Source organism: Chiloscyllium plagiosum, chromosome 11 (genome assembly GCF_004010195.1).
Source record: "Chiloscyllium plagiosum isolate BGI_BamShark_2017 chromosome 11, ASM401019v2, whole genome shotgun sequence".
Taxonomy (NCBI): domain Eukaryota; kingdom Metazoa; phylum Chordata; class Chondrichthyes; order Orectolobiformes; family Hemiscylliidae; genus Chiloscyllium; species Chiloscyllium plagiosum.
Genome location: NC_057720.1, coordinates 91262263 through 91283177, shown reverse-complemented (window position 1 = coordinate 91283177; position 20915 = coordinate 91262263).

The following is a 20915-nucleotide window of genomic DNA, read 5'->3' as shown; positions in this document are numbered from 1 at the left end:
CAAGAGAAAATAAACTTTTTATATGGATACTGTCCTCACAACTCCACCTTTAATAAAATGATCCATCAATATGCAAAGATGGATTCATTTTGGACCTCACAATCTTTCTCTATTAGTAGACTACAATGCATATATATTACATTGACTCTGAGCATACAAATGATCCCAACGAGATTCGATTTCAGTCATTTTACTCCTGCCACAGAATGCCCTTGTCGTTCTTCATCCAAGTCTCCACAACATGACAAAACGTAAGTGTTCTTGCCCTGTCACCTGTATAATTTCAATCTGAATGGCAGCAATAATATGCTCAATCGAAACAGACTGGTATATTTCTCCCTAAACTTCTGCAAAAACTTTACCGGTTCATGATCTGCAGTAAAGATTTGTCTCCGGTATGTTATTCGAAATTTAAACGCTGAAATGTTGTAACACCAACACCAAGTTCAAGGTCTCCTTCCCCATTGTGGAATAAATCTGCTGTTGTTTCCACTGGACACTCCAACCTCACGTTACATAATGGAGCACTTCTCACCTCTCCAATACTCACTGTGAATGACATAGCTCCTCATGTCTCGGCATAAAAGAACTACATGCTTCTGTACCTCTAAATGCTGTAAGCTCTTTACCTGCTACTCCTATCCTTTGCCAGTAAACCTTACTTTCACAGGCATGTGCTTTAAGAAAATCTCGCACATTCTTCTCAATCTCTCACAGAAACCAAACTTTGATTTCTGAATCCAATCTTCATTATCAGCCATTTCCGTTCCAATCTTGCTGTTTTAATTCTCTGTTCTTCCACACGAGTTCTCATGACTGCAGGAAGTGAATTGTTGAACTTCTCCAAAATAAGAATCTCGCTAAGAGGGTCATAATTTTGCTCTGTTTTTAATACCTTTACCCATATTTTCAAAATTCCTTTGTTAGATCCTTTCAAACTCAATGTGCGTTTAACCAGGGACCCTTTTTATAGATTCCTGAAATGATGTCTGTCGGCTTCTGGCACAGGCTCATATACACTTCAGATGGCTTTCTTAACGACCTCATACTGGCCAGACACCGCCTCTGATAGGGATGCAAATACAGACCAGCTTTGTTTGGATCAACTAAATCCACATAGTCACTGGCCACTGCATTGGTTTAGCCATTTCTCAAATGAAAATCAAAATGCTTCCCCATCCTTCACATCAAATTTAGATAATGCCTGGATGTATTTAAACAGAACCCCATCAGGCAATTGGCGACAATAGGGTTGCTCAACCTCACTATTCTCCACATCCAGCCTACCATATACTTTCTATGTCAACGTTCCTCTCTAATTGCTAACTTTTGAAGTTGAAACTCTCTAGTTTTCTTCTCTCTTTCTACTTCATTTCCTTTTCTTTTATTTCTACTTTTCATCATAATTCAAACTATTTCAGTTCCTTCTCATGTTCAAAGTACCTCATTAGAAATTGAATTCTAGCGATTTTCAAAGATTCTGATGGCATTTCATTCAAATGTAATTGCCGAGCTATAGCTGTAATTATCTCTCATTTTCTCACAGCTAAACGCAACCCCACTCCAGCCTGTCTGCCAATTCCTACAGCTTTGCCCTCATTAACTGTTGTAAAACCCCCAACTTCACTTTTTCCACACCCAGAGAACTCTTAGTGACTGATAGAATCTTTATACACAAAACACTGTTTAAACCATTTGAATTCAACATCCGGAACAAAAGAGACTAACAACTACCATACGCGACCTTTGAACCCAATAGCTTCCCTGTGCATACTCACCAGTGTCTGCATGAACTTATTCTGGATTCCCTGGTTTCCTCCCACAATCCAAAGATGCACATGTCAGGTGTACTGGCCATGCTAAATTGTTCATAATTTTCAGGGATGTGTGGGTTTTGTGCCTTAGTCGGGGTAAAATGTGCAATAATAAAGGAGAGGAATGGGTCTGGGTAGGTTACTCCTCGGAGGGTCGGTGTGGACTTGTTGGGTCGAATGGCCTGTTTGCAAATTCTAAACCTAATTTGGTATTATCGACTTTGAACAAGACAAGAGTCCCCAGTTGGTTATAGACCACCCAGACTGCCTCAAACTATTTTAAGAAGGTAGCTTGGAGGCCAACCTTTCCTTATTTTAAAGGTAGATGTGTGTTTGGTGTTCCGGATGCGATGCTACTAGTCAAACTACTCACCATTAAGCAAAACACAATATATTTAAATATTCTAATGAAAATCCATACAAAATGAAGATTAATTTAGAATAACTTAACTATTGGAAACCTTAACCGAATAATGGCTACAGTACGTTCTACAAATGAACTGTTCCAATATACTAACATCACCTAAACACACCCCTTGGCAAAAAGGAGCATTCAGCCATGCATTCTTGCACACAGTTCTCCAATCCAGGAGGAAACAGCATCAAGTGAAGTTTCAGAGAGAATAGCAGCTAGGGATAATTTACTAAAACTTACAACCCTTCTGGGACCCTAAGCCCCTGGTGATTGTTACAGCTACAATAAAAAAAAACACTTAGAAAGCCTGGTCTGTGCGAGCTGGCCATTGTTACTACTAATTAGTAAAAACCCTAAAAGCCCCGTAAGTTATTTACTTGAGCCGTTTTCAGTTGGCAGTTTGGCCTTTAAGACCTCTTACAAAAAAAAAAGAGAAACTAACCTTTTATTTAAAAAGTGACAGCATTGTCAGGCAATTTAGATGCCTGGTCCTTCAAGTGGGCTTCCTCGTGTTACAGATCGCAAGGTCACCTGAGAGGGACAACCACACGTACAGACCAAGTTACAAGGATGTATCTCATAACTTCTAATACACGCCTATCCATGGACCATTACATGATACATACTGGGAAATGAACAACAGCCTGACACACACCGTTTCATTATTTCTGGGCTACACAATGCCAGCACTCGATACACTAGGGAGCCAAAACCCAATGCCAGGAAAAGATACAGAGGGACAGAGAGATTCAAATTAAAGACAGAAACAGACAGTTAATTAACTGGAAAGATGTTGTGGAAATATGGGGGTAAAGACATGGCAGTGGGACTAACTGGAGAAGTAAGATCTTCGAGAGTAAAATGACAAGAATGAGAACATTGAATAAAGGCATTGTCAGATCAGCTGGAATGGTTTGTTACATCAAATTCTCAATCTGCTTCACAGAACACCACAAACAACATAAACTGGGACAAGATGACAGCCCAGCATGGAGAGCTGTGCAGACCATGCTAGTGTGTTGCTCAGTAAACTGCACTATCTGCCCAGCATGGAGAGTATTGCAAACTTTACTATCATATGCTAACTATACTCGCATCAGATTACTGCTGAAAATGTGTTGCTGGAAAAGCACAGCAGGTCAGGCAGCATTCCAGGAACTGGAGAATCGACGTTTAAGGCATAAGCCTTTCTTCAGGAACCGTCGATTATGCTTGAAACGTTGATTCTCCTGCTCATTGAATGCTCCCTGACCTGCTGTGCTTTTCCAGCAACCCACTTTCAGCTCAGATCTCCAGCATCTGCAGTCCTCACTTTCTCCTCGCATCAGATTACTGCCTGCAATGGGAAGGTTTGCTGTGTGTGTGTGCATGTGTGTGTTCATCAGACACAGAGAGAGTGTGTGTGTGCGCGCGATTGGCGTGGTTGAATGCGAAACTCATTGTTTGAGAAGAAAACACACATGGAGGAACTTATTTTAAATACGAACAACTGGCAGGCTTTTTGTTAATCGACAGAGAGAACGAGAGAATTTTCAAGAACAGATGAGGTAAAGTGCCAGAGAATGTTAAAATAAAGGCATTGCCAGACACAATAGCAATATACATCGGCATGCACAGGAATGACAGATGGATGGATGTTTGGTGTCAGTTAGAATTAGATTTGCTTCGGCAGGCTTGAAGCCGGGAGAGTCAGCAGCAGTTTATTGGCTTCATTAAGAATGGACTTCAGAGCTCAAGATTCAAACAGCAGATGGAATAAGCCAGTGAGATATATTCTGGAGTGGTGAGTATTTCAAATTAGAAATGGTCAGGGAATGATGTCAAGAATCAGCTCATAGTCAAAGGGATCTCCCACAGATATGACTTGTCTGCTTCAGCTGCAGATATTGGCCACGGATGGGATGGAAACAGTGGAAGGAAGTGGAGTTTGTAACCAGAACACTGGAGAGTGACCTCCATGCTCTTAATAGCAAAGGCAATGATGCAATACATTGTGGTTCTCCACTGAAACTGAGTGGGTCAATATAGAGACCCATCAGTAACACGTCCAGAGCAGAGACCGAGACAGTAATTGAACATCTTTCAATCTTCTTAATCTTTCTTTCCTTGTATACGAGAGTGTTAACAGAACATTGCGGCGGTCTATGTATGCTCCACTCTGTTCATGAAAGGAGGCAGTTATAAAATACCAGATCGGCTGCATAAAAAAATTCGTGTGGGCAAGTTTGTAGATAGCTGAACACAAAGTATGGTACTTAATGATCAGTGTAAGGCTACTCCTGGTTTTAATGTCCTGTTGTCAAATCCTTTCATAACCTTGAGTCAGAGCATTGAGACTGCTGCTCAGGAACAGGCCAAAGCAATTCTGTCCCTATGGAGCTCTTACAGATGGATAAGAGAATGCCATTCAACCCATATTAGCCTGTTGCTACTTGAAAAGCTGGAAAGCTGGAAATTTGGCACATTTTGCCAACAGAATCATTCAAAATAAAGAGATATGTCGCTGCAGCTGAATGAAGTGTTAATGAGAGGGCACCTGGAGTACATTGTGTTATCTGTGTGTCTGTAACTGAGAAAGGATGGACCTCCATTAGATATAGTTTACCGGCTGCTCGTAAGCCATTGGTTGCTGTGTCATTTGATATCTCGGGTCTGTAACACACGAACAGGAGGAGGCCATGAAGCCTTTTTCTGTCTATTCCAGAAGGACAGGAGGAGGCCATTCAGCCTGTCGACTCTATTACAGATTGATAGGAGGAGGTCATTCAGCCTCTCCAGTCTATTACAGAGGGACAGGAGGAGGTTAATCAGCCTCTCCAGTCTATTACAGAGGGACAGGAGGAGGCTATTCAACCTCTCGAAACTATTTCAGAGGGACAGGAGGAGGCCATTCAGCCTCTCCAGTCTATTACAGAGGGACAGGAGGAGACCATTCAGCCTCTCAACCCTATTTCAGAGGGACAGGAGGAGGCCATTCAGCCTCTCGACCTTATTTCAGAGAGACAGGAGGAGGCTATTCAGCCTCTCCAGTCTCTTACAGAGGGACAGGAGGAGACTATTCAGCCTCCCAAGCCTGTTACAGAGGGGCAGGCAATGTTTATTTAACCTTCCAGGCTGTTATGCATACATATTAGTTTTAAACTAGTTGTGGAATCGGAAAACCCTGATGTAAACATTAAAGTTCTAACTTTGAATAAGGCCAATTTTGAAAGTGTTAGGCGAATCCTATGAAAGGCTGATTGAAATACCCTCTTCACAGGTAAAGGGATGGTTGGAAAATGCAAGGCCATCAAAACTTGGTTTCAGAGAGTCCAGAGCCAACATGTTTCTATAAGTCAGATGAGCAAGGCAGGTGTGTGCAGGGAGTTTTGGATGGCTAGATATATTGATGCTCTGGTCAAGGTAAGGCAGGAGGCATATGTCAGGAAAACAGAGATGGGATCAAGTGAATCCCGAGAAAAGTATAAGGGCAGTAAGTGTATCGACAACGGGGAGCTCGGGCCAGAAAAATGTGGACATGAGATGGCTTTAGAAATAGTGTTAACGAGGCATTGAAGCAACTCTACACATCCTTTAATGGCAAAATATTAACTAGGGAGAGAATAGGGCACCATAAAGATCAGTGAGGCTACCTATGTCTGGAATCATAGGAGATGGAAGGGATACTAAACAAGTATTTCTCCTCAGTATTTAATGTAGAAGAGATTACAAGAGCGAGAGAATGATGAAATATATAGTGATATCTTGAAAAGTATCTATATTACAATGAGATGTTGGACATTTTAAAACATATAAACGTGAAGAAATTCCTGGAACCTACTCAGTTGTATCCCAAAAGTTTGTGGGAAGCTAGGACAGAAATTGTTCAGCATTTTGCTGATATATTTTTAACATTGATTTCCACGGCTGATGTTTCAAAAGACTGGAGGGCTGCTAACATAGTGTCATTATTTCAGAAATTAAGGAAAAACCAGGTAACTATACATCAGTGAGGCTGACGTCAATGGTGAGTAAATGGTGGGAGGGGACTTTGAGGGAAACGATGTATATGCATTTGGAAGGACTAGGACTGAAGAGGGCTTTGTACATTGGAAATCACGTCGCACTGACTCGGTGGAATTTTTTGAGGAAGTGATGAAGATGATTTATGAAGGCAGGACAGTGGATGTTGACTTTACGGAATTCAGTAAGAAAACCAAAATGTTCTACATGGTAGACTGGTTAGCAAGGTTAGCCTGCCTGGAATCCAGGGAGAGCTCGCCATTTATATCCAAACATTTCTTGAATATCGGAGACAGGGTGTGACAGTGGGCATTTGTTAATTAAACCTGGAGACTTGTGATCAGTGGCGTGGTGCAAAGATCAATAGTGGGTCCACTGCCTTTTGTCACTTATACAAATAATTTGTATTTGAGTATATGAAGTACGGTCAGTAAGTTTGTAGATAATTCCAAGTTTGGTAGTATATTCAACAGTGAAGAATGATATCTCAGAATATAATGGGATATTAATTAGGTGAGCTGAGGAGTGGCAGATGGAGTTTATTTTAGATAAATGTGAGGTGTTGCACTTTGGCAAGAAAAATCTGGGCAAGACATTTAGGTAGGGTCCTGTCGAAAGTTGCCAATCAAGGATAATTGCACATAAATTATAGAATCCCTACAATTAGGAAACAGGATTTTCGGCTCATCGAGGCAACACCGTCCCTCTAAACAGTATCCCACTGGACAAACCCCTATCCTATCCCTCTGAGTCTGCATTTCCCATGGCTAATCCACCTCGCCCACACATCCCAGTGTACTATGCACAATTTAGCATGGCCAATCTACACATATCTGTATATCTTTATACTGTCGGAGGAAAACATAGCACCCAGAGGAAACTCACACAGACACGGGGAGAATGTACAAACTCCACACAGCCAGTCATTCAAGGATGGAATAAAGCCCAGATCGCTGCCATGTGAGGAACCTTGTGGTGCAGGTTCTCCGTTCCTTGAAAGTGCCGTCACAGGTAGACAGCATCGTGAAGAAGGCACTTGGTGATCTTCCCTTTATTGGTCTGTGCTTTGAGTCTAAGCGTTTGCATGACATGTTGCATCTGTACAGGACATTGGTTTGGCTACTTTTGTAATATTGCCTTTAATTCTGGTCTCCGTGCTGTTGGAAAGGTGTTGTCAAACTTGAAAGGGTGTAGAAGAGATTTAAAAGAATGTTGCAGGTGTTGGAGGGTTAGTGCTACAGGGAGAGTTTTAATAGGCTGGGACTATTTTCAAGTGTTGAGGCTGATGGGGGACCTTAGAGAGGTTTATAAAATCATGAGGGGCATAGAAATGGTAAACAGTGAAGTCAATGTCTTTTCCCCAGGATAGACGAGTCCAAACATAGAAGACAAAACTTTAAGGTAAGAGGAGAAAGATTTAAAACGGGGCGTGAGCGATAACATTTTCACACAGAGACTGTTGAACAGCCAAAAGAGGTGGTGGAGGCAGGTACAGTTACACCAATTAAAAGGCATTTGGATGGAGACATGCATGAAAAGTGTTTAGAGGGAGATGGACCAAATGATGGCAAGGGGGACGAGATTAACTTAGGATATTTGGTCGGTATGGATGTCCAGACCGAAGGATCTTCTTCCATGCTATACATCTCTGAGAGTGTTTTGGCTCTTGAGTGTTTAACATGGGGACAGGAAGGGGCTATTCAGCTTCTGAATTCTGTCAGTCAGCTTGTTCGCTCAATTACTGACAGTCAAATACAAAACTAAATCATTCAGATTTTGATGTGTTTTACAGAAACAGGAGAAAGGCTTTTCGTCAAGAAAAGCTGTAAAGAATGTGAAGAGGTCATTCAGGCACTCAACTCCATTCCACAGGAGCAGCAAGTGAGCACAGAACTATTGCAGACTGTTATTCAAGAGCAGGAGGAGGACATGTATTTTCACAAAACTTCGAGTAGGAGGCAGTCACTGAGCTCCTGAAGACTGGAACACAGGAACAGGAGAATGTCATTCAACTGCTCGAGAATGGGGCACAGGAACAGAAGTTTGTCATTGAATTGCTCGAAAATGGGACACAGGAAAATCTGGAGGCTAGTGAGGCCTGAGGATCCTGTTACGCAGGAACAGGAGGAGGGGACTCACTCCCCACCAATATGGAACACTGGGTGAGAAGGGGAGTTTTCTTTGGAACGAACAGAAATATATGAATAAGTTGCATTAATGGTCCATTCAAACCTCCCCACCATTCATTAATAGCACGGCTGATCTGATTGTGATTTCCTCATTCCATTTTACAGAGATTGTCCCCTCTGCAGCTTCTGCTCCATTTGTTGGTCATGTTGCAGACCCAGATGCTGTAATGACAGTCCCCATGATTCATCCAGAGGGTCAGGTCAAACTGGATGAGTCAGGATTTGAAGGGTCCAATCACAAGAATGAAAACACAAAATAAAGGTATTGCCAGATGTTTAGTTCTCTCAAATTCGCAGTCAAACTCACATAACCAGTCCATCCATTATACTTTCAGGATGAAGCAAAGTGTAGATTTGGCTAGCGTACTGCTGAATGCAACCCAGCAATATCCAGAATGTTACCCTGTGCAGCCCACACCAATGCTTGATCTATAATCATGGGCTAAATGTCAGCATGGGGAGCTGTGCAGACGGTACTGGTTCATTCATATATAAACCCAGGCTGTTGCATTGTTCGGTAACACTGTGTTAGGTCGCTGACAGTGTGGGGAATCTTGCAGCCATTGTTGGAAGTGACAGGATATGCAGCTTCCAACCATTTACAGATCCATAACTCCACTGTACCTTGACAAGGGGTGCCATGGATGTGAAAATCACTGCGATGGCGAGATGTAAATGGAAACAGTTTAAATAGCAAAAGTTCTGATTAAGGCGAGTATCACACCAGTATTTAAAGTTGAAATAACTGAGATAATATCCAATGAGGTTTCGTGAACGGTGCAAAGTAGTTGGAGGGGGATGGGAGTGTTATAGTGGTTGCACTATATGCCTCCAAATCATCAATGGGAATTAGAGGAAGAAATATGCAGGGAGACTCGGGAGACTTGCAGGAACAATAGGGTTGTGATAATAGGTGATTTCAATTTTCATAACTTAGATTGGCACTTCCAGATGGTTAAGAACTTAGATGGAACGTAATTTGTTAAGTGTGTTCAGGAAAGTTTCCACAAGCAATGTATAGAGTATTCTACTCGGGAAGGGACAATCTCGACCTACTGTTGGGAAAAGGGCAGGATAGGTGAATGAGATAGGGCGGGGGAACATTTTGGGAAAAATGATTAGAGTTGTAGCAATTTTGAAATTGTTATGGGAGGGACAAAATTGGTCCACAGATTCAAGTTCTAAATTGCGGCAAGGCGTATGTTGACAGGGGATTGCAGGGGATGATTAGCTTTGTTTGTTTCGAGGTAAAAGTAACTCGGGCAAGTGGGAGAGCTTTAAAAGTGAGATAGCTCTAGTTCAAGGTTTCCATTTTCCTGTGAGGGTGAAGGTAAAGTGAGACTGGAAGAGCAAACCCTGGATGTCAGAGATATTGAGGATCTGACCAGAAAAAAAGGAGTCGTGGCTCAGGTTCAGGCAGCTCGTATCAAGGGAATCCATGAAGTTATACAGGGGATAGAGGAGTTTACTGTAGAAGGAAATCAGCAAGGCGAAAAGGGGGTATAAGATAGTCTTGGCTGAGAACATTAGAGTGAATCCAAATTCAGTATAGTAAAGATAAAGAACAACTAGAGAAAGAGTAGGATGTTTTAAAATCCAAAATAGGCATGCATGCATGAAACCTCAAGAGATGGGTGAAGTCCTCAATTTCCTCTCTGTGTTTACCATGAAGAAAGACATGAAGACCTGTGACCTTGAGGAGGTTAGTTGTCATATCTTGGTACAGTCCATATCACAGTAGAGTTGCTGTTGGACATATTAGAAAGCACAAAGTCAGATAAATCTCTTGGTCCTGACCAGATATATCCAAGAGCACTGCAAGAGGTGAGAGAAGACAGTTCAGTGGCCAAGGTCCTGGAAGACTGGGCAGTAGCAAATGTTGTGTTCTTCTTCAAGAAGGGCTGCAGAGAAAAACCTAGGAAATATAGACCAGTAAACTTCACACGTTTTCGCTAACCCAATTGAGAAGCTTCTGAGAGATATGATATGCATGCATTTGGAAAAATACAGTTTGACTTGGAACAGTCAGCATGGTTTTGTGCGTGGCGGATCATGCCTTACAAATTTTGTTAGAGATTTTTGAGGAAGTGACCAGGAACGTTGACAAGGGTAGTGTGGTGCACATATTCTATATGGATTTCAGTAAGATCTTTGACAAGATTCCACATAGTAGGCCGCTCTAAAAGGTTAGATCGCATGGAATCCAAGGTGAACTGGCAAATTGGCGACACAATTGGCTTGATGTTAGGAAGCAAATGGCTATGGTGGATGTATGCTTGTTGGACTGGAAGCCTGTGACAATTGGAGTGCCACAGGGGTCGGTGCTGGGCCCATGGCTGTTTGTTATCTATATAAATGGTTTGGAACAGAGTGCACAACGCAGATAACACTAAAATTGGAGGCATCATTTACAGAGAGTAACGTTATCAGAAATTGCAGCAGTACCTTGACCAGCTGGGAAAGTGGGCTGAGAATTAGCAAATGGAGTTGAATATAGATAAGTGTGACGTCTTGCATTTTGGAAAGTCAAATCCAGGTAGGAGTTTAATGATGAATGAGAGGGCCTTAAGGAGTGTAGTGGAACAAAAGGACGTTGGAGATCAGGTGCACGGTTGTCTGAAATTTGAGTCACAGATACACAGGATAGTGAATGGCTGTTGGCACACTGGCCTTCATCAGGGCATTGAGTATAGACGTTGGGATGTTATGTTGCAGTTGTACAGGCTGTTGGTATGGCTGCAGTTGAGTATTGTGCTCAGTTTTGTTCACCTTGCTCTAGAAAGGATATTATTGAACTAGAAAGAATGTCGTAGGAATTTACAAAGATGTCTCCTGGGCGAAAAGATTGAGTTATAGGGAGACGTTGGACAGTTCAGAATTTATTTCTTTACAGAGTATGAAACTGAAGTGGTTCTTATGGAAGTATAGATTTTATCAAATCATGAGAGGCGTGCGTAGGGGTGATTACTTCAAAATTTTTGCAAGGTTCTGGAATCGAAGACGAGAGGACATCCGTTAATGTTTGGAGAGGAAAAAAATAAAAAGGATCCTGTGGGTCAACTTTTTTACACAGAGTGTGGTATGCATATGGACTGAGCTACCAGTGGAAGTGGAAGTGGTTTAAGTGGGTACAATAACAACATTGAAAATGAACTTGGACAAATACACAGATAGGAAAGGATTAGGTGGATACAGAACAAAGGCAGGGAAATGGCAGATTGGCAGATAAGGGGCAATTACAGCATAGTTTGTTGACGGAGCTCAGTGGCCATATTGGATGGGCTAGTACAGAGGGAGAACATTTTCTTCCCAGAGGGAGCCACACCACTAGACACACTGAGCATGGTCTGAGTTCACCGCCCAGCTCAGTGCACTATCTGAGGTCTGAAGAAATGTCCAGTAATACAGTACAAGCATCAATAACCTTCACCGCTCTGTCAGGATAACTGTCACCATATTCTCTCTGCTCCCTCACACTCACTGTATACTTGTGATAGTACCTATCCCCGAACAAGGCTCATGGTCCCCCACTCTCACTACTGCATGCAACGCTTACTCTCTCTCTATCTCTATCTCTCGCCTTTGAAAAACATCCCACACAGTTATAGAATATTCTGGAGAATGCCGATTATGGAATGTTCCAGATAATGTTCCAAATAATTCCCAGTTTCAAGAAAATGGCAGTGTCTCAGTGTTTAACAAATAAGAGGAAGGATTAGAGGAGTACGTTTTTCAAATCACACACAATTCGAAACATGCTGAGACCATTCAGCCCTTCAAACGTGCTCTAGCATTTAATAAGGTCCCCGCTGAACTGACGGTCTTCCCAGCTCCACGTTACGGGAACGTTCAGTTATTCAACCCCCCGAGTTCCTGTCCCTGGCCAGACAGCACTCAGGCACTTTTAGCCCGTTTTTTTTCAAGCGTCTGTTTGAGGGCATTTCCCATGGGGATGGACACTCCAAACAATATATTCCATCATCTTTATACTTTCATGCAACGGTCAGCATGCTTTACAAAGACCAAACAAAAATATACACTTATTTTATGGTTATAGATATCTAATCACACTGAGTAATTCTGGTTATTTCACTTGACTAACCTTAATGATATTAAACCAAAAACAGCTTCTAAACACGTCTTGTTATAAAATACAATTTTGAGCAGAGAACGTTTTTACCCTCAGGCGTTATCTTGACTGTTATCTGAACTGTACCACTTTCCTTGTTACGAATGTTTCTCTTACACTTTGTCTGTGACTGTTTCTGTCTGTAACAGTTACACAGTTCTTCCACGCAGTTGGTCACACGGCTGGGTTGTGATGCAGAGGGAGGCCAACAGCGCAGGTTCAGTTCCTCACACTGATAGAGAATATCATGAAGGAGATGTTCTCTCATCCTCACCCCAACATCCGAGGTGTGGTGATCCTCAGGATAAACCACCATGAGTGGTCTCTCTAATGAGAGCTATTTGAGATTCTATTCTATCAATGTTAGCATCTTAATTTTGTAAAGTATTTTTATTGAAAGAGAGATTTTTAATATGATAATAAACCAATAACAACACAACTAAAATAACTGAAAAAATTACATCCAATTGCATGTACATACAAAACAAGTTAAAACACTACACAGACAGAAGAAAAACAAAACTAAACAATAAATAATGAATAAATAATACAGCTCAGCATAACATAACGATAGCTCTCGTTCATCAAGATCATTAACTGACACATATTTTTATGTTTTAAGTTCTTCATCGCTAGATATTAGATTAATTAGACAAAATCATCATGGCTATATAAAAGCCCTTCTTAGGGTGACAAATAAGCCTGTATCGCGGTCATCCAAAAAGGGCTGCCATGTCTCATATAAATCTATGTTTTTAGGTGCAACATACCAATGAGAAAGTCCAAAGGGATATTCTCCATGAAGAGCTTATGATGACCTAACAGACCCGGGAAGGGGTGTGGGGTGGGGGGTGATGGGTGCGCGTTCAGACAGCCAACACCACTGAATATTTTTCCTAGCATGCAAAGTACGGAAAGTAAGGATTTTGTTTCCCATGTCCATCTGTGGAAAGTACCCTGGGCAGGCCCAGGAAAGGAGAAACCAGGTCCATCTCTAATTCAGTCCCCACGACCCACTCTATCACACCTGACACAGTGCCCCAACATAGATGAAGCCTGCAACAGGACCACAAGCAATGCGTAAGAGTGTCTGTAGTCAGTCTGCATTTAGGACATGCTGAAGGTAATCCCACTTTGCATTTTGAGAGACAATCTGGGGTCAGATAGACACTATGAAGAATTTTCAACTGCACGGAATGGGTCCTATTACAGATCAAAATCCTTTGAACATTTTCACAAATATCATCCCATGTCTCCGAAGTGTTCTGAACCCGCAACTCGCTCTTGCAGACATCACAAAGCTGCACAGTCTCGTCTAAGGGGACACTCTCCAACTAATGATAAAGGGTACTGATAGAAAGTGTATTCTAAGCAATAGGCATCCTCTTCTCTCTATCGGATCTGCAAGAGTCTGTTAAAAGTGTGGTTTTTTTAAATCAAATCTCTGATCTGGAACAAAATACAGAAGAGGACTCTACTAGGTATTCCATCCTTACGAGTTATTTGATCAAATGATGTCATTCTTTCTCCCTCAAATAAAACGTGGTGTGTCAGTAGTTAGCACTGTGGCCTCACAGCACCAGGATCCAAAGATGTGCAGATTAGATGAATTGGCTATTGATAAATCACCTATAGTGTTCAGGGATGTGTCGGTTGGGTTATTAGTCAGGGTAAATATAGGATGGTATGGGAATGGTTCTGGGTGGGCTACTCTTCAAAGGGTCGAAGTAGACTTGCTTGGCCCAAGGGCTTGTATCCACACTGTAGGGATTCTACTAATTCTCAATCACTCAAGTAAGGTACACCCCTGGCTTCCCACAGTTTATACATGAAATCAATTATCCCGGTTTGACAACTCGGTATACCAATCATAGGGGTAAGAAACATTGTTTTGGCTGTATTGTCCTCGAACTGACGCATTGTCATTTATGTTTTAACTTTATTGATAATTATTGGGTTATGACAATACTCCATAAATGTTGTCATTTTGTCTAAGAACAACAGACTACTAAGGGTTCACTTTGTCTGAGAGGGTTCAATATCTAACCATATTGACGCCGGGTTCTCAGCGGCCCAGACACTAACGTAGGATAATAAAAAAAAGTTTAATTGATAGCTTTTAACCTGGGAGATCTTCTACCCACAATCTGTGGGGTAGTTGCAATTTGGTTATATTGATAAAGAGTCGCTTATGGTGCCAAATAAAAGAGCTAATACAGCCATTACGTCTCCTAAATATCTGTCTGGGAAACATCAAAGGAAGCATTCACACAGAGTGTAGCAAATAAGGAAGGATATTCATTTTAAAAACAACTATCCGAAACCAGCCTGGATGTTGGAAGTGCCTCCCATCTTTGAATGTCTTGTATAATTTTTTCAAACAAATGGACATAGTTCACGTTAAATAAATGATCAAAGGTGGATGTAATCAATATACCGAAATAGAGAAACCCCCTCCCCCACTCCCGTGACCATTTAAAAGGAAAACAGGATTTATCTTCAATATCAGGTATTTCCCTAAGACCTCCCATAGGCATGGCCACAAACTTTGTAAAATTAATCTTATCGCCTGAAAAAGTGACAAGCGAATTAATGTATTACATCACGTGAGCTGCTGAAATTGTCGGATTTGACAAAAACATAAGACCCTCATCTGCATACAACATAATCTTATGTGACTTCTATCCCACTTCTGGGATAGGTAAGTTTGGGTAATATTCCCAATTGTGCCGGATGCCACCGTGTCTAAGACTGTTGCCGGTTTGGGGAACAGATCAACCCTCGTGTTGCATTTGTGCAGGCTAAAGAAGAAAATAAAATCCCCACTTGTGAGGTAGATCTGCATCCAGACATCCACCAGCTCCAGTTCTGCACACAAATCCACTAATTGCTTACATTGTAACGAGTATATTGGGGGACATTTGGACATTCTATCCACCGTGGGGCCATAAGACAGTTTAAATCTCCTTGTACACTAATGTTCCACGATGCAAGATAACTTACTTTGGAAAATGTGTCGACCAGGAGTTTAAGAGTGTGCGCCTTGTCGGGCGATGGGAGTGTTGGTGATGGTGGTGGCGGGGGGCGCAGGAAACATTCAAATACTTCAAGACTTTTGGGATGATGATCCTCCCGTGAGTGTCTAATACAATTTTGTAATTTAAGTGGAAGATTCTTCCTAACTAGTATGGCTTCTCCCCTACTCCTTGTATTAAAAGACGAGAAATAAATCCGATCAAACCCGCCCTGCTGTAACGTCAAAGGTTCCTTGCCATCAAGGTGCATTACCTGAAATAGGACAACATCCACCGTCTCTGTTTTAAGACGAGAAAGTACATGTTTCCTCTTAAACCATTTAAGCACATCATTATCCAAATTACACTGCAGCAACATTTCAACTCTAGAGTTTCGCATCGAATTACACATCGCTGATTATTAATGAAAAAAAACTCATATACGCAACATTTCAACTCTAGAGTTTCGCATCGAATTACACATCGCTAATTATTAATGAAAAAAACTCATCGACCATAAAACTGTACAAACTTAAACTACTACAACTAACAAGCTCTCAAAACTTTCCAAAGCTAAACACATAAAAAACCAAAGAACATATCTTAAAACTTTATTTTGTGCCCGCTACCTATATGGAATCCAAGGCTATTAACAACAAATATCGCGCTTGAACTGCCCTTCGGTCGGCACTTAGTCATCACAACTCCCTCCAGCTTGAGCTGCACCCCAGACACTAGCAAAGAAAGACAAAAAAGAGCAGTAATACTAATGAAGAAGTTAAAAATGAGTACTCTACCCATCTCCGATTATAATTTAACACTGGTTAATACCAGAAAAATCCAACAAACTTTCTTAAACGAGAAGCATGATTATCTAAATATCCAGCTTATGTTAAAATGTCCACAAATTTTTCGCTTTCTCTGGAGAGTCAGACGAGTTCGTGGATCCATTGAAAGCAATATGGAACACCGCCGGGTACCGTAAGGAATACTGAATCCAGAGTTATCTTACTCTTCTCTTGATCTCATCAAAAGATTTATTTTCCTGATTCCGCCGCTGAAAATTCCTGAAAGAACATAAACCCGGAGCTCTTGTGAATTAAACCCATCGGATCTTTCCCCTAGGTTCTGAAAGCTTCCACCAGTCTTTGTTTATCCCCATAACTATGTAATCGCGCAAGGACAGGATGAAGACGTTGGTCTGAGTCTGACTTCTGCGCCATAATCCGATGAACTGTCTCACTCTTCACCCGTCCCTCCTCCGTTTCGAATTGAAGGAATCGCTGCAGCTCGGTCTTGAAAAAACTCACTGGCTGACCACCTTCTGTCCGCTCCAGCAAACCAACGATGTGAATATTCTTCATCCTACCCCTGTTCTCGAAGTTGTCACTTTGTTCAGTTAAGGGGCAGTCCTGTTTTTCAAGGGCGAGGATCCTCTCTCGACAGGAATCGATCATGGTCTCTGTCGCTGCAGTTCGGCCCTGGGCATGATCTGTTCTATTTCCAAGGCTGTCAAGTTGCTGCTCATGTTTTGGAGCACGGCTGAGAGCGGCTCTAGCCACGGCTGAACTGTTCTTCAATCATGGCTTCAATCATTTCACATAACTTGGTGAACCCAGTAACAAAGGCCTGGTGAGTAACTGGTTCCATGGAACGAGCAGAGTGGGTTGCAGCTACAGTCTCAGGCATGCTCGATACTTCTGACGGGTGCACCGCTTGTTGGGACTTACTCGATTTTTTCCTGTGTTTTGTAATCCATTTGACAAATCGGGATTAGTAAAGATTCTATCGCACTTTTAGTGTTGAACTTTAAGTAAATGGCTGGGATGAAGTGGGTTAGAGAACCACTTTGCCCGTGTGTTGATGCAGACCTTCTGGATCGCTGCCATCTTGTATTCTCTCTTAAAATTTTGTCGATATTATCAATTCATTTTGCATTATATTCCTGGAGGTTCTGAAGGCGTGTTATTTGATACCACTGTCTATATTTCCCCCCCAACACTGCGCATTGCTGCCCATTCCTCGATAATCCTTGACTCTGTTGTTATTTATGAAACTTCCATCTGTGCCTCAAAAATATTCAATATTTCCGCCTCCAATGCTCTGTGGGGAAGAGTGTTCTAAAGACTCACACAGCATTTTGAGAAAACAAGTATAAACATTATGATCTGAGTGTGAGATTAGTTTTTTCTTTCTCTCCTTATCTGATAAAGGATATAATTACATTGGAAGCAGTTCAGAGATATTTCATTTCACGCATTCCTGGGGTGAAGGGCTTATATTATGAAGGCTTTCACAGGTTACTCTTGGAATGAGAATGAAACATACAAGACGTTGATAAGAGTGGATTAAGTATGTGCCCAGTGGGTGTTTGTATAGTCCAAATTTATTGTCATTGTCATAGGATCTCTGGAGTGTGGAGGCAGGGCATTCCGTCCATTAAGTCCACCCTGACATACCAAACAGCGTTCCATCTGAACGTGCCCCCCAATCTTATCCATGTAACCCAGCATTTCCCATAACTAACCCACCTAACCTACGCATCCCAGGGCACTCTGTGCAATCCAGTTTAAACTGCACATATTTGGACTGTGGCAGGAAACTGCAGCACTGGGAGGAAACCCACATGGGGAAAATGTTCAAACTCCACATGGAGGGTCGCCCGAGGTTGGAATTGAACTCAGATCCTTGATGATGTGAGGCAGCAGTGATACCCACAGATCCAACATATTCCTCCGTTAGCTCTGTCAGTAACTTGTGGCTGACTAAAGAAATATGCCTGACTTGTTCTTATCACTTAACCTGACCCAGTCTGAGACATTTATTGTCGGCCATACCACCAACCTGATTACATGTAAAATTTGTTGTAAGCAGTGAAAGAGTAGGACAAGAAAAGGAAAGAGTGACACCCTCCATCCTCAGTCACAACTGGAACGAGAAAAAAACACAAAATGGGAATTCATTCAAGTGGGAATCTCTTTCCCAGAAGTTTGGGATGGCTGAATCTTTATATTATATCGAAGCTGACTTTGTCTGTATTTCCATAGACAGGTGAATCAGGGATAATGGTGCATGGAGAGAAAACTGCAGCTGGAACCACAATGAGATGAGCCACGCCTTTATTTACTGGTGGAGTAGTGTCAAAGGGCCGAATTGCCCAGTACTGTCCCTCAGCCCTATGTTCTGATGTTCCATTCAGCCCTTCAGACCTGCTACACAGGGGCAGATCAAGGCCACTCCGATGGTTAGGTGCAGTTTTGGAAATGTATTTGTAAAATCCAGGCTGGGTCAGGAAGTGACACTCACCCCCAATCACTGTTTCTAGGCCTCCCCTCTCCGCAACGTCTCTGTAGATGTGGATCGTGTTACAGACACAGATTTCCTGTGAAGACAGCCCCCATACCTCACCCAGCGTTAACTCAAACAGATCCTCGGCTCACCGGAATGTAGCATTACACAACACAACGTCCGGGAAATTAATCAGTTACTTTTCAAAAGAATAACATGTGAACGTAATAAATAGATACAAGAGTAGGCTATTCAGCCCCTCAAGATTGCCCTGTCATTTAATACGAACATGGCTGATCTGCTCCAGGTCTAACTCCACCTTCTTGCCGACTCCTTGTATCCCTCCACACCTCTCTGGGTTAGGGAATTTCAGACATTAACTACCTTCTGAGACAAGACATCACTTTGCATCTTAGATAGAAATCAATGTTCCATATTCGTTTTCTATGTCCTTGAGTTCGAGACTCCACTCAGGAATGGCAACAACTTCTCAACATCTACCTTCTCAAGTTCCTTCTATGGCTTGTATGTTTCAGCAGTATCACTCCACTTCATTTAAACCCCAATGATTAATTGCCTCACCATTTTAGAGATTCTCAATAACACAACCCTTTCATCCCTGGAAGCCGGCTAATGAACCAACGCAGTTACTTGCTGCATCAGCATGCTGACTTTATGTTTCATACACAGGAACATTCTAATCCCTTTTGTACTGTTCTTTCTCTGGAAGTCCTCTCCATTAAATAACAGCCTGCCTTTTGATTCTCAGTGGCATCCTCAAACTTGGATGTATATTGCACTCAGATCCCTCCTTCAGATTATCAGTATAGAGTGTAAATAACTGATGCCATCGGACTGATAGCTGTGGTCCTCCAGTAGATATACCTTTATCATGAATATCCATTAATCCTGACTCTCCGATTTCTATATGTTAAGCAATCATCATCCAATATTAATACATTCCCCATCATCCTACGAGCTTCTGTCTTGTGTAAGAACTTATATTTTGTAACACCTTGTGGAAAAACTCTGGAAAGCTAGGTGTCTACCAGATCCCCTTTATCAGGTCCGCTTGTTACATTCTCAGGCATCTCTATAAGTACTTTGCATGATTTTACAGGGCAAAATATAACTTTCCTTTCACAAAACCACTCTGAACCTGCGTGAAGCTTTTCTAAATGTCCATGCTAGTCAGGTTTTCCAAATTAAGCTCGTTCCATCTGCTTTCATTTAGCCCATATGCCTCTAAATGTTTCCAATCCAAATGAGTTTTAAATGTTTTAGCTGTACATGCATCTACTACTCTTCGTCTGACAGCTCATTCCAAACCCACACCACCCTCTGTGTAAAGACACAGCCCCTGCGTCCCCTGTAAATTTTCCATCTTTCATCTTAAACCTATGCCTTCTAGGGCAGAACTCCCCCATCCTGTGGAGAAGACCTTGGCTATTCACCCTATCCATACCTCTCATGATTTTAGAAACTTCTGTAATGTCATCTCTCATCCTTCTACACTCCATCCAATACTAACTTCAAGAAGAAACATTTAAAGATAAATATTGCAAATTTGAAACTATACTAAACAACACAGATAAACAAAACTCAGCTCAAACTTCTTACTGTGACTTGTTTTTTTCTCCCTATTACAATACTAAGGCAGCATGAAACGCTTACTAGTGCCAATAAGAAGTCAAGCACCTGATATCCTTTGTCTAAAGGTGGTGATGATCTCGACAGTGAAAACGTATTTCTGGTCAGATCTTTATAATGCCACATAGTCAACCTTCTCCCTCCCTTGACCTTGTGTGATTGTGTCTGCTTTATCTTGCACTCAATACAGAGAACCCCTTTATCCATTCACACCTTATTTTAAACCTATTTTATATCATCTTCTCGTTCACCACTGCTAAAAGCCGGTTTATCTTTGCCACGCCCTCTTTTCCCTGTCACCTATCTCCCACCTCAGGCAAGCTTTTAAAAAGCTAAGTTTCCAATCCTTTTCAGTTATGAAGAAGTGTCACACGGGGCTTGAAATGCGAACGCTGTTTCTCTGTCTCTGCAGAT